This window comes from Charadrius vociferus, unplaced genomic scaffold (assembly GCF_000708025.1).
Source record: "Charadrius vociferus isolate BGI_N301 unplaced genomic scaffold, ASM70802v2 scaffold7, whole genome shotgun sequence".
In the NCBI taxonomy this organism is placed as follows: domain Eukaryota; kingdom Metazoa; phylum Chordata; class Aves; order Charadriiformes; family Charadriidae; genus Charadrius; species Charadrius vociferus.
Window position 1 is genome coordinate 1281538 of NW_009649308.1, and position 14156 is coordinate 1295693.

The window sequence follows — 14156 nt, forward strand, 5'->3', positions numbered from 1 at the left end:
TTTTTTTTTTTTTTTTTTTTTGAAGCATCTGAGCATCAGAAGCAAAACTTTGTTATAATTACTTGAATTTTTGAAAATTAAACGATGGCTTGGAATCTTTGTCCTTGTTTTTGTTTAATTGAATCCTTTGTAGCTCATAAGCTTTGTTGTTGTTACTGAGAAATGAAACAGGAGCGATGCTCAAGCTCTGAACCTCGAGTGCTGGTCTAAGTCTGTATTTTCAGACCTCTGGCCTCTGAAACAAGTGCCAGCAGATTTACTTTCTTTTGTCAAACCTGGACCTGAGATTCTACACTTAGACTGGGCTAGGCAGGTAAATATGTTGTGTATAAATATTTTTTTTCTATTTTCTAAGAATTGCCAACATTGTAGCAAGTTAAAATATTGAATAGAGGTTGCCCCATTCCATCTTGCCTAGCTGGGGTCTCTGCAAAAGGGATATATTTTATTTTTCCGTCCTAAAGTAATTCTGATTCTTGCTGACAGGATGCATTAGCTTTCCTCCAGCACAGTAGCTGTGGGCCAAATCAGTTCATGGCTGCGTAGAGCATGTTCTCTTGCAGAATGGCTGGAAATGCTCCGGATAGCAGAAAGCAAATTCAGTCTGGATCTAATATCCACACTACCAGCACAGTGCAGACTTAAGGTATTGTTTAGTAATTCTGAGCTCATAATAAAGACATGGCATAACAGCAGAATGCATTTAAATGCCAGTATATCTTAGTAATAGTAGGTTCATTACATCACACGTGTACCCTTCATAATTTTACTCAGAGCTGCACAAGAGGTTTTGTGCAGAGGTCCAGAGGAATTATTTTAACTCCAAGAGGCTTTAATTTGGAAACAGCTTGAAAGGAATGAAGCAAAAAATACTTTTGCAAATATGCTCCTGAAATATGGCCTGTTTTATTAACTAAAAAAATGGTACTAGAAAAATTAATAGAGGTTAAAATCAGGTACATTAACATGAAAGTAGAGCCCAATCAAAGAGAAGATAAAATATTAGCTATTTACTGGGATTTGCTATGACAAAATGTATTTGGACAACAAAGATCATCAACTGCTTCTGGCATTTGTAGAAATTACAATGAATGAACCAGCTGCTAATCCAGAGCTTGAGGCAATCTGGTTGTATAGATGACATTTTGAACAAGTGACACTCATGTTTAAACCACATGGACTGCGGTGGACTTTCCTATGGAGTCTTTTTCCAAATATTTTGCTCACTTTGCTGTAATCCACTGTCATATTGAATATAGCTTCATCTCACCAAGTCCCAGACAACCAAAATGTCCGTTAAACATGTTCCAATTATTATTTCTAAGCATTTCTGATGACTGTGAGGTTGTGGAAGAAAAGCTTCAGAAACTGTACTTACGTAACTCCACTGAGTTCTTCTAATCACAGAATCACAGAATGGTCAGGGTTGGAAGGGACCTCTGGAGATCATCTAGTCCACCCCCCCCGCCAGAGCAGGGTCACCTACAACAGATTGCACAGGACAGCGTCCAGTAATGCTGGGCAGCTCTGTCTTTTTAATATGTAACTACAGTTATTTGAAAGACTGTCGCACTTCAGCGTGTAGAAGGTCAAGGGAGGTGAAGAGGAAATAATTCCATAACAGTAATATCAGTTGAAAACAATAGACTTTTAGAAGTTTATATAAGTACCAGATTAGCACTAGCTGCCCTTTCAGTTCATCTCAGTTATGGCCTGCTAAATAAAAATGCAATAAATAGCTGATCTGAATAGTCTGGATATTATTCAATATCTTCCAGTGGAAATTTGAGATTTTTTTTTTCTTTAAAGAGGAACCTACATGGATAGAGCTAAAATCTCATGGGAAAAATGGTAATTTCAGATTTCCCAATTCCTGACAAACAAATAAATCAAAACGTTTCTCTATGCTGTATTTAGGAAAATTATATGCAAATAATAATTTATTATTAATTAAAAATTATTCTTAAGACACAAATTTTGGATGGAAATTATTTTGTCTGCCATAGAGGGAATAAATTGAGGGCCAGTCAGTTTGTGCAGTTTTACTCCTGGTGCTTACTTAGAAGCTAGACCATGAGACTTCAGTTATTAATTCATGTTTTTGGCTTTGTACATGCCAATTGAAATCGTGGCCACAGTGAAGCTGGTAGCAAAGCTATCAAGGAGAGGAGGACTTGACCCCGCAAACAGTCAGAGTAGTAAAGGGAGCTACTGCAAGGACTCAGCACGTGTCAAGGTCTTGTGGTGATCTTGGTCATTTCTAGAATGCGTCTGTGGAAGTTTGTTTACTGTCTGGTGAGCTTAGATAATTATACTCTTTCTGTGAATATAGTATTGGGGCTTTTTATAGTTGTAGAAGTATTTTTTCTGCTTAATCCCTGTTAGGTAGAGAAGAACCTAAGCAATGGAATGTCTGTTCTTTTCCACTAACTCTCCCATATGAAAGGATGAAAGATAGTTACTGGGGTCTAATTATTAGTCCTTGTTACAGATAAGAACTATGAAGGAGCTAGCTATTAATATGTGTATAAATATGCCTTTATGCACAAATTCCTTTTAATATCAGCCTTACCCCAAAATCAATTAGAGTCTTTCTTGCATCATTAAATAGTAGGTTAATTTAAGTGTTTTAGGACCGGCTTTATGAATGGCTATTTACATTAAAAAAGTTGCCATATTTGAACCAATGGCAAACTGTTCTTTAATTTAAAGAGGGAAAGGACTTTCAGTTTGCCATTTGTATTTTGCAGAGAGGATTGAGGATTGCATCTTCCGTTCGAGGAATCAAAGGTTCCTGAGTCAAAAATGCACGCTAACTTGCAAGCAGTTTCCACTTAGAATGAATTCAGACAAAAACAGAGAAACTTCTGATGTGGTTAATTGTTAATAATGTTGCATAGTAATAATATCTCTTTCATACATCTTTTATTAGTATTTTTGTTGAATTGTAATATTTTTCAATAAAACCGCTTTTCTTATTTTTTGAATCAAAGTTAAAAATTAAAAGAACACGTTTGCTTCAAATTGTTAAGGTTTATATAAAGGATTTCTGATCCTTAGAACTTCTGAAACAGTTCAGTGAGAAAACCTTGAAGTAGGCTTGAAATATGTTTTAAGTTAAAAGTCTCCAAGTCAAAAGGAGGTCAGTTTTGTGCTTACTGAACAGCATTTTTATGGATAAAAGACTAAGCAATTAAGGAAGATACATACCCTCCTTTGTAAATACTGAATTCTTTCATGTTCCTAAATGACTGTGTAGCCATTTGTTATATCTGAAAGAATGCTTTTGTTTACATAGACAAAATAAATGTAATATAATCTGATTATAAAAATGAAATTAAATATAAACTCTTATACATTTATTAACTTTAAGTAGTGGAACTGAAATGATAAAAATATTCTTCTAGTCTTAGATTAAATGTATATTGCTTGTTTATCAATTTTGTTTTGTACAAATGCAGATTAAGTTTTGAACTTGTGTGCTCCCCCCATAGACTGCAGAATAGACTTTGCTTCCACACTTTTGGTGCTGAAAAAGGCTCCATCCCCATTTTTTAAAAAAACAGCAATCTCAATGATTGCCAGGCTTTTGTGGTTCTAACTTGGCTAAATACTACATCAAACAGCAGAGCATATAAATGATTGCAAAGCACGGTCTGTAAATTCTTTTTCAGCTGGCTGGTCAGGGATTTCTCATTTCATACACCATTCACAACTTGCTGCAGTGATTCCACAAAGTCACCCAGGAGGCTTAGAACAGTTAATGGAAAAGAAAAACTTCCTTTCAGTTTGGGATACTTTTTTCCTCTCCCTTTAGCTCTGCAGTTTGCTCTGCTCTGTGCCTTTCACTGTTGGCAGCACTGGTAGAGCTTCAAGAGAGCGTGTTCGGCAGTTGTATTTGCTGGAAATCCTCCCAAGGCTGCTTCTTAGTAGCAAGTGGTTACGGCAAGAGCAGCAGCAAGCAGGAGTAGCTTTCTCTCTGTAAAGGGAAAAGAGCCAAACCAGGATTTGATTCTGACAAGAAGGTTAGACAGCTGGTTTGAACAGCTAACTCCAAGCCTGCCTCCACGGCCCGGGACAGCCAAACTTTCCATTGTGGAAGGAGGGGCTGCCTCCAAATAGTGGTTTGTTTTTACAGAGCTGGTAAACAACAGAGCTAAGTCATATAGTATATGCTTGCTTAGAGAAAACACTGAATTTGTTGGAAACCAAAGACATTTTACATCTTACAGGAGGTACAACATTAAACCCACTAACTCCCCCCTACATACCAGTATGTCTTTCACGCGCTGATCCACAGTGCTTTCTGTTTCAGCTTTGCGAAAAATTTCATTTAGCAGTTTATGGACTATACTTTAATTTTGCTAATGTAAGTTATGAACAACCAGCTAAATATATGTCTTACTACAGAATCAGGAATTCCAGGTAACATAATTAATAGATTTCTTACCACCCAGATCTGTGAAAATGCCATGTATAGTAGGGAGTAAACCAGTGTTTTGCTGGATGTAAAGAAACCTTAACTTTCTTAAAGTTGAAATTTAAAAGTTAGTGATTCATAAACTGACCTAAATTATGCCAGCATAAAAGCGGAATGTTTTCATTGAAGCTAATGGGCTTTTCTGGAATTACACTGCTGTAAATGAATTCATTATTTCTAGGTATGCAGTTAACTTGAAATTATTTTCTTCTTAAAAGAAAAAAAGAAGTCTGAGACTTGATTCCGTACTGCAGTGGCCTGGTACTTCCAAGGCCTGCTATAAAGTGGCGCTAACTTTGCAATCTCAGTTCAGCCGAGGGACTCTAAAAGCAATGCCCTCTCTCCTTTGTTACTAGCATGGCACTCCCGCAGTCAGGTGGATGCCTCTTCCCTTCAGTCATTACAGGACTTTGAATAGGTCCCTTGTAGGTGCTGGTTGTAGTTGAAGTGTAAAATGAACTTCATTTATGTCAGAGGATCATTCCTAGGTGTTCCTGCAATCCTATGACATCTGTGTGTCCTTAGCAATTGTACAGTAGTGTAGTCATAGCGCAGTATCTAGAACTGTGGTTCCACCAGTGTCTGTTTTACGTTCCCTCTTTCTCAAGCTAGTCCACTAGATCATCAACCTGTGGATAATAAATGGCTGATAAATAAATTGGTGTAAAGGCTAACGGGTTGCTGACAAACATGGACCATCTTTAGCATCCTCTGATTGTGTATTTATAATTGTCAAAAATACATAGCAGTCAAATTTTGCATGACCTGTTATCTGCTAGTAATCCTTTATGAAACCTCCAAACGCCATGTTCTTTGAATATGGCATGTTACCATATTATACTTTATCATGTACAAACAAAGCAGGAGATTATTTTCCCCCCCTTTCAGTCTGACATGTTACCATTGTGATTGCTTTTAGTCTTATTTTTATCTGTCTAGAGAATCTTGGGTTTTAACTTGAAACAGTTAAAATCAAGTGGTTTAATGTAGTTGATGAGTAACATCATTGAGCTTCTCTCCTAGATTTCATTCACAAATGTTCATGTCCAATGTGCTTTGCTTTCTTTTCCTTTACCTTGTTGGACTTTCAAGTAGTGCATCACCCTGATGTTCAGCACTATAAAGGTACTGCCTAGTTGAGCTCAGCTGACAGATATTCATTTGTATGCCAAAGAGATACCAGTGCTAAATTCAGGAATACTGATGCTAATGTGCCCTTATTTCATCTGTTCATATTGCCAAAATAATTAAGGTTAAAATAACAGTCCATTGTATATAACATATATACCTTAGTATCAAAGCTAGCTATTCTGCAGGACAACAGTCATCTTTATGACTGATTCTATTGTTCTATGATTTATTTTATATGTGTATCTGTATGTCTCTTTTTAAAAAATTTCATAATTAGTTTGCACCATTTACAGATGTAAGTTGTATAAATTCTGTCCTTGTGTACAGATTTGTTAGGATCACCTGTATGGAACACAGAAAAAGCCAAGCATAGGATGCTCAGAGTTTGTATGCTGCAGAAATTTGCCAGAATTAAAAAAAAAAATAAAAAATCACTGTAGAATTTATGAATTTATTTTGGCAACTTATTTTACAGCAGTTAATTATTCATATAAATGAGGCAGAATTATTGTGAAAAATCCAATAAAAATGTTCAATTAAAAACCTAAATTATAAGTTTAATCAGAATCTTCAACAGCACAAAACCTGATTTGCATATAGTCTCATTGAAAAACGCTTTGTGTAAGATGAACATTGCACTTTTGTGCAGTCTCAGCTCTATTAGTTATTTCTGCTGCATAAATGATCATATATCATTTTATCGATGGCAATTTTCTCTGCATCTGCAGTTCCTTTAAAAAAAATCAGTAGCTCTCCCTCTTCATATTGAGAATTCAGTAGGTTCCTCTTTTTTGTATATGAGCAGTATCTGAATCAACACAAATTAGGAAATCCTGAGTCTACACAAGTTAGGAAACACAAATTAGTGTTCCAAAGGAAAACTGTCCCAACTCAACTATTTCCTGTTTAGTTCTATTGAATTGTTGGCCTGCCATCATAAAAAAACGGATTACTACATTCATAGCAAATTTCAGAAAAGCTTTCTTGTTTTGACTAAAAGCACATAAATCTCAAAGAGTATCAACCTTAATACAGACTGATTTTAGAGGTTAGTTTATTTAGGCTAACAATATAATGGAGGTGAGACCTCCCAAGAAAACGGATGTTATTGACTATGGAGGAAAATTACATTAAAAAACTCCACCTTGCTTGATGCCTCCTTCTGTTTGTTTAGGAGGAGGTACTAGGTCATGCAAGAGAGGGTTCAAACCCCAAATGGTTGAATGCCATCTGCTAAACTCTGCAGTAAAGCAGCTTGTGGCACAATGGGATCTTCAGAATGATCAGTGAATACAACCTGCTCCTCTGAGAGAATGTGTTTCTTTTGTAGGTTCACATCCTCAGATTTAGGTGTGGATTTTTCCATCTTTTTTCCCATGCAGTATCCTCAAGCTTAGTGTTTAGATCTCGGTTATGTAAATGTAAGTTTCTCAAGAGTGAGAAGAGTGAGTTGATGGAGATCTTGTTACACAGATTGCTGTATGTGACTTTTTGGCTATACCTGTGATAGGAAAGTGTTCTATTTAAGAAAAACGTTACGCTAATATAATGATTTGTGAACAGAATCAGCATAATGCAATAACTGAAAAGAAAAGTACATCTGTATGTTTGTACTTACGCGAGAAGTTGCTTATTTCAGGATGAGAAATTGTTTGCTTTGCAGTTATTGTGGTTTTGTGTGGCAGAACTCACTGCAATCATTCTCCAAGGCAAAGTCGCCAAGGAACAGTGATCATTACAGGCTCCATTTTTTGTACAGCCCCATGTCCTATCATTCAAATAATTCCACAGCTCCCATAGATAAGTTGCTGAGCAGGTGAGAGAATATCACTCTCATCTCTTTTCATCTGGCAGCAATGCAGAAGGCTTGGTTGATCAACGTCTGTAATGAGGGCTATCAGAGTGCACAGATATTTGGATCAAAGGGTAATCTCTCTCTTTTATGTAACTGCAGAGCCTCACATATCACTAGATTATTCTCTGCACTTGCTGTAAATAATTCTCCCCATCAGAGCTAAGCACTTTGCAACCATTGCCTCTAAATTATAAGATGATCTATTCCGCCTCCACCTCTGTGCAGTTCCCTGACCTGAAGTTGCTTATTTTCACTCAGCTCCTGTTGCAGATTTACAGCCATGGTATTCCATTTTCTCTCAAGGGGAAAATGCATTTTTTATATCAAACAGATTTTTTTTTTAATGCAACATTTCATCATCACCTATTATTATTATACTTCAGAAAGTGTAGTGCCCAGCTGAAAATATGAACTTATCTCTATTTGTTCATTGAATAGCTTAGGGTGGTAGCATGGGTGGGAGCAGGTGCAGTTTCCTTTGAAGGGGTTTCAAATAGAACCGGCATGTCCATGTCTGTGTGTGCTCCATTGCTTTTTGGGTGGCCTCTGCCTGGCATGTAAGGTGGAGGATGGAGTCTCGACCTCGAAGTCTTTCTTTACAGCTGTGTCTATAAAGGTACCCGGATGCTATGGTACAGAATCTATAGACATTCAAGCTGGAAAGACCTCAACACCATAGTATCTGAAGAAATACTCAAGATTGGGCATTATCCTGTGACCCTGACTTAGAGCCCACCTCTGTAGCTGTATGGACTGTGATGTCTGAAATTAGTACTGTTCTGTAGTTTTGTATCATTGTGATATTATCCCATGAAAGAAAATAATCTCTAGAAATGTGGATATACCAAAGGATTCTGGGAAAGGAGGATTACTGAAGGTCCATGAGGTGGTGTCAGGAAATCTAGAAATCGCTTTTAAACTACCCAAGTGGCATCATTACACTCCTTTAGAAAAAGGATGAAATCCATTAGGAAAAATTGAGCACAAAACAGATATTGGTGTATGGCCAGTGTCATTCACGAGAAAAATTCTTATCTGTCTAAAACCCAAGGCATAACAGGGCTACTCGACTGTAGTTCGTGTTCAAGGTTCAGCATGCATCAGAGATGAATGAGATACTTTTCACAGGAAAGCCTTCACTTAGCTCCTTCCATAGGAGCAGATACCCAAGAGAAGAGTCGTCCTGATTATATCACATGCCTGGGAGAAACGTGGCCTTTTCCAAAGTAGCAGAGTATTAAAAGTCTGCAAGAGCAATAGCACATGCACAATGTCCTATTCCAGGTTAACAAGGTCTTCTGCTTGATTTATATATACCTTTGAAAGAACTGAAGTGCAAATAATATAACATGAACTGCTTGCTTGCCAAACATGATTTAAAAAATAAAATAATAGAAAAATAGCAATGGTATCTTTTTTTTTTTAGTTGCAGAGGTCAAAAACAGTGAAAAAATTGAAATTCTTTAAGATCTATTTTTCCATCTTTCTCACATGTGTAACAGCTCATTCTTTTACATGTCGTACTGTTTAAAACAGAGCTGCCAGAAGGGGGTTTCCTATTGCTTATAGTCATTCTCTTCTCACCAGACATGCCTGCTTCCCTTTGCCTCCTCATCTCTGTCTGGAGGCAAGTTTCAATCTAACAATTCATTTAGTATACACCATTTGCCCTCATGAATATCCTCTTCCCACAGCATATTACCTTTTTCTCTGGATTTAACTCCAGCAATCTGTTATCGTTCTGTTACCGCTGCCTGTTAGACCGTTCAGTCTGACACCTAGTGCATCAGCAGCGCCCTGCTTTTTTGTAGGAGGGGGATATGAATTGGTTTGGGTGTCATTTCACCTGTCTTATTCCCAGCCCTCAAAGACTGTAAAAATACGTGAAGTTTACTGCATCTATAAATCATTCACTGATAGCCAGAGAAAACACCTGAACACGGCCTATCCCCGGTAGAGAAAGCTCCATGTTCTGCTGATCTCATGTGATGCTGACAACTGACTGGTGTGTGTGTCCTTGTCCTTAGGTGCTGAGCAGTGTCGGGAGCGGCTCGTCCGTGTGTCAGTGGGCTGTCAGGGAGACCATGTGAATGGTAAGCACACAGAGCACTGTATTTAACACCACGAGATGACAGTTTTATAACGTGCCTTTTCAGAGTGTGTGTTGGAGGTGAGAACACACACAGTAGCACCGAGTCCTGTAGCTGTCTTTCCTTTGGTTATATTCTCTTCTTTTAGCAGTACTTAACACATGCGGTGTCACTTACACTCTGCTATGCCCTGGACATCATGCTCGTTTTCAATCAGGTGCATTATGACAGTCACCTGCTGCGGTGAACTACCTCCAAATACACCTTTCCGTGTCAGGTTCTGCTACGCAGTTTCAGATATCATCAGCCTCTTGTTATAAGCACTGCGGTAATGAGACAGATAAAGGGCAGAGTAGAGCATTCAAAGGGTAATGAAAAGAGTGAAATACAGAGCATACGCTTCATAAAACGAATAAGGCAGTTGCTGTTATGATAGAAGGAATATACTGACAGGCAAAATAGAGATGAATCTCTTAATGCTTCAGCTGTAGTGGAGCTGAATGGTCATGATTGCTCATGTTCTGTTAACTTGCCTCTTACTGAGAATAGATGCACTTAGTACCCCCCTGCTTCTGCCTATTCACAGAAGTGTCAGTGTGTGTGGAGGGGAGCTTCTGAAAAATGCATGCCCAGAAATGGTGCAGAGTCTTTTATCCAATAATCTGGGTGCCAGAATACAGCAGGGACATATTTACCACAAAGATACGGAGACAAAAATATTTGTGACAAAATTTCAAAAGAGAAATACATTCAGAAGAAACATAAAGAATTGAAAACTCTGCAGATTGAAACTAATGAAGCATTTGATGAGTTGTAAAGAAAAATAGAATTTGCTCAATGAGCAGAAGTTTAGCTGAGGTGAAACTAGAGATGCTCTTCTCATGCAATTGGTTAAGGGTATGTAAGAAATGAACATAAGAGCTTATTCAGCAGTGTGCTACTTAGGATAGATGAAAAAGGAATAGACAAAAAATCTATGGAAAGAAACACAATGCCTACTTAGAGCATCTTATTAGGTCTTTTAAATCACACTACTGGAGGTCTCTACCTCACTCCATGGATGGAACATAAGCTTTTAACTGTGGTCCATGGAATCCTAAATTAAATGTCTGAAGTAGACTAATGTCTGCACAAATACCAGCCATACAGATTAAACAACTTAGTTGGTAAACCATTTAAAATTCATCAATCTAACAGAACACTATAGAGCGGCATACAATTTATACCAGACTCACAAATGTCCGACAAGTGTTCAACCAACCGAGAAAACTCAAACTACCCAAGCACTAATTCTGAATCACTTCCAATCCAAATTTCGAAATTTTTGACGAGAAACCCAGTAGAGCTGATGCAAGGAAAAAAGCAGGAATGAAGAGAGAAAATGGTCAGCTATGAAAGTTGAGAAAAGGAGAATTAAACTGCAAATTGCTGTTCTCTCAATAGCTACTACCAAGCAGCCATCAACATCTCAAACAACAAGTCCAGAGTATAAAACTAAGAGCTTCTATAGGAAGATATAAGTATAAAGCTGGAGTTCTGGAGATTAGTGTGGTGTAATTAGCATCCTGCCTGGCCGAAGGACCTCTTTAGTCTTTCTGGTGCCGTGTTTCTGCATTGACAGTGTAAAGATATTAATCTGTTTGGAGTGCAAGACTGTGCCTAATGCTCATAAATGTTTTGAAAATTTGCTATGTTCCTGCAATTTAATTCTCAAACATAGTGAGGGATGTAAATATCGCTAAACTCCAGTTACCCTGGTTCTCAGTAGAGATACTCGGTGGTGGTAAAGAACACCATACTGGCTGGAGCTATGCTATGTCATTGGTCACAGAAATAGCAGAATCAGGCCACTCTGCATTGGTTTGGAGTTGTACAAAGTTATACATTATCATGAGAAAATTATTAAGGAAAATAGTTGAAATTTGAGGGATGGTATGATGCTGCCAAGTGCCCTGATTTTTTTAGTTTATTTTATGATGGATTCCTTGACACTTCAAAGATTAAAAAAAAACCAAACATAAAAAAATCACTGAGCTTGAACCTAAAAAGCGTACCTGTGCATGCTGCTGTTAGTAATGCCAGCAGCCGCACTGGCCTTGCCTGAAAGTAAGTACAAGCGATAGCACAGTGTGTGAGCTGTCAGTGCATTATCAGACTGCTGAAATCTTCTAGTATATTGGTAAATTTTTTAGTATATTGAAGAAACAGGTGGGGATTTTAAGGTGTTGGAAATTAAGTCCAATGAGCAGAAAGGAGGAAATAAGGCAAAGGCTGTAGCTGAGAAACGTTCTCAAGATATTATAAGTCAAGATCTTATGCGTCTGTAAACTATTCCTAATGACTTCACTCACCCATGAAAAACATTACATGTTTAGAATAACTCTTATGATTAGGGATGGTCAGTAAATTTCTTAATTTTTTAAAGAAAATTTGAGTTTCAACCCTTTTTTTTTTAAATTTACAGTGTGATAAAAAGCAGAAACTAGAAGCAGTTTTTTTGTCAGAAAATATGAAAAAATATCATTCAGAAATTCTATGATATTTTGAAAATTCCTGGGTTAAATCATTGACATTTTTGGGACAGCTTCTCTTTCCTTTTAATTCAATCTTCTTTATAGCTTCCTAGTATCTTTCCTTCTCTTTTCTGTATTTTCCTCTTGAAGTCTAATTCAGGGAGCTTGATATTCCAAGTTTATTGTTGTAAAGTTGTTTCTTTGATAACAGTTGCTGTTGCATTGTATACTTTATTGTATGCTTTCCTTCCATGAGTATAGAATGAGGAACTGTATAGAATCATAAATGGTTTAGGTTGGAAAGGACCTTGAATATCATTGAGTAACAAAATTATACATTAAAAATCAAAAGCTCTGGTAAGACAGATTGGAAGCATAGCTTTTGAAGTTAAATAAAGCTGACAATGTTCATTTTCGAAGTTCAAATGGCAAATGAAAAACATCAACAGTGAAGCAAAAGGAAGGGACTTATATTTCATATATAATTGGAATACCTGTAGGTGTAATGTTCAGACAAGAGGAAATAAAACAAAATGCCAAATATAAGGGATTTTACTGGTGACTTTACACCACCAGATGAAGAACTAGTATGAACAGGAGGGAAAAATAAATCTAAGTCGTGAACAAATTTAGTTCAGTATTTCAACATGTACAAATGATGCTGAATTTTGCTGATTAAGGTGGTGATGCCATGTTTATTTTTTTGCTTTCTTTTATTTGCTGTAATGGTGACTGTGGCACAGCATACGTCTCTTAAGTTTTGAGCTGGCAGACTATTCTAAGCATGCATGTAACGTTAGACGTGGACTTCAGATCTTACCAAGAAATGATGTGCCATAACTGCCTGCAAAGTGTTTGTTCCTGAATTTGGGGCCTTCACTCCTGCACCCTTAACATTTCCATGCCCATCCAACCTCTGTAACACAGGGATGATCCAGTGAGGCTTCCTCTCTTACAAAGGGCCACCAGCCGCCGAGGCCTGTAATTTCAAAAGAATACTTTACAGTTTTCATCTCCTCATTTTCAAGTGCCTTTGGGGAGCTGACAGTCAGAGGTGTTGAACCTGCCGCACCGGGTGGCACAGGAGCACAGAGTTATTCTTCTGGGGAGAGCTTAGACTGAGCCTAAACAATGCAGAGCAGTGGAGCAGAGCGGGAAGGCACAAGTGAGCCTCCCACAGCCTGTTCCAGCTGCTGTGCTGATGTTGCTGGCTCAGAGCCCTCTGTGCTGAGTACTGGGGATGGCGGGATTTGCGTAACCATGTGTCTGTGCCGCGAAGGGCTCTCCATGCAATTGAGGAGAATTGCACGGGCTGTTTTGTAAGGGCTTCTCCATGCAGCTGTAATTGGAAATTTAAACACAAAAGTTGTCACTGCGCATTGCATAGCCTGTGAGTTTTTCATGGAAGCATAAAGGAAACAGTTCAATGTCTGCCTAACAAGTGCTTTTTTGGGACGGCTTGTGCTATTACTGTTGCCCAGTGGATGATGCCACCTGATTCAATGCTTCTGAAAGGTTTAAATGATACAGAAACTGCAACAGCAAAATGTTAGACAAGACAGGCTCTCTATTTGAAGCGGTGAACGCAATATTTTAATATTTTTAAATATCAATATAGAGTGGAAAAGGGAAGGGTAAAAGGACAAAGGAAACATTAAGTCTGGATAAAACTCACCCCAGAACAGGTAAAAAATATAGTACCCATGAGCCATATGAACTATCAAAACAGGAGACAGGCCAGCTGCCTCTTGGGATGAGAGTCTTACATCTTGTCACTAGAAAAGAAAAGAAAAGAGATTATCTTTGCCTTTCACCGTATTCAGAATACATCCACACGTGATGGTCTAGCTGCTGGAGGACACAGATGTACGGAACATCTGCCTTAATTTCTCCTTTCTTTTCAGCACAGAATCAGGTTGGAAAATTTTGAAAGTCAGTCTTTCTTCGTTTAGTTAATGCAATGAAATTTTATGTCATACAAGTTGCTCCTGAAGACACGATTTGAGCTTAGACATGCTTAAATTACTTACAATCAAACTGATTTTATCTGTCAGTCAGGAATACTTTATAATTGGTAGCTGGTTCAT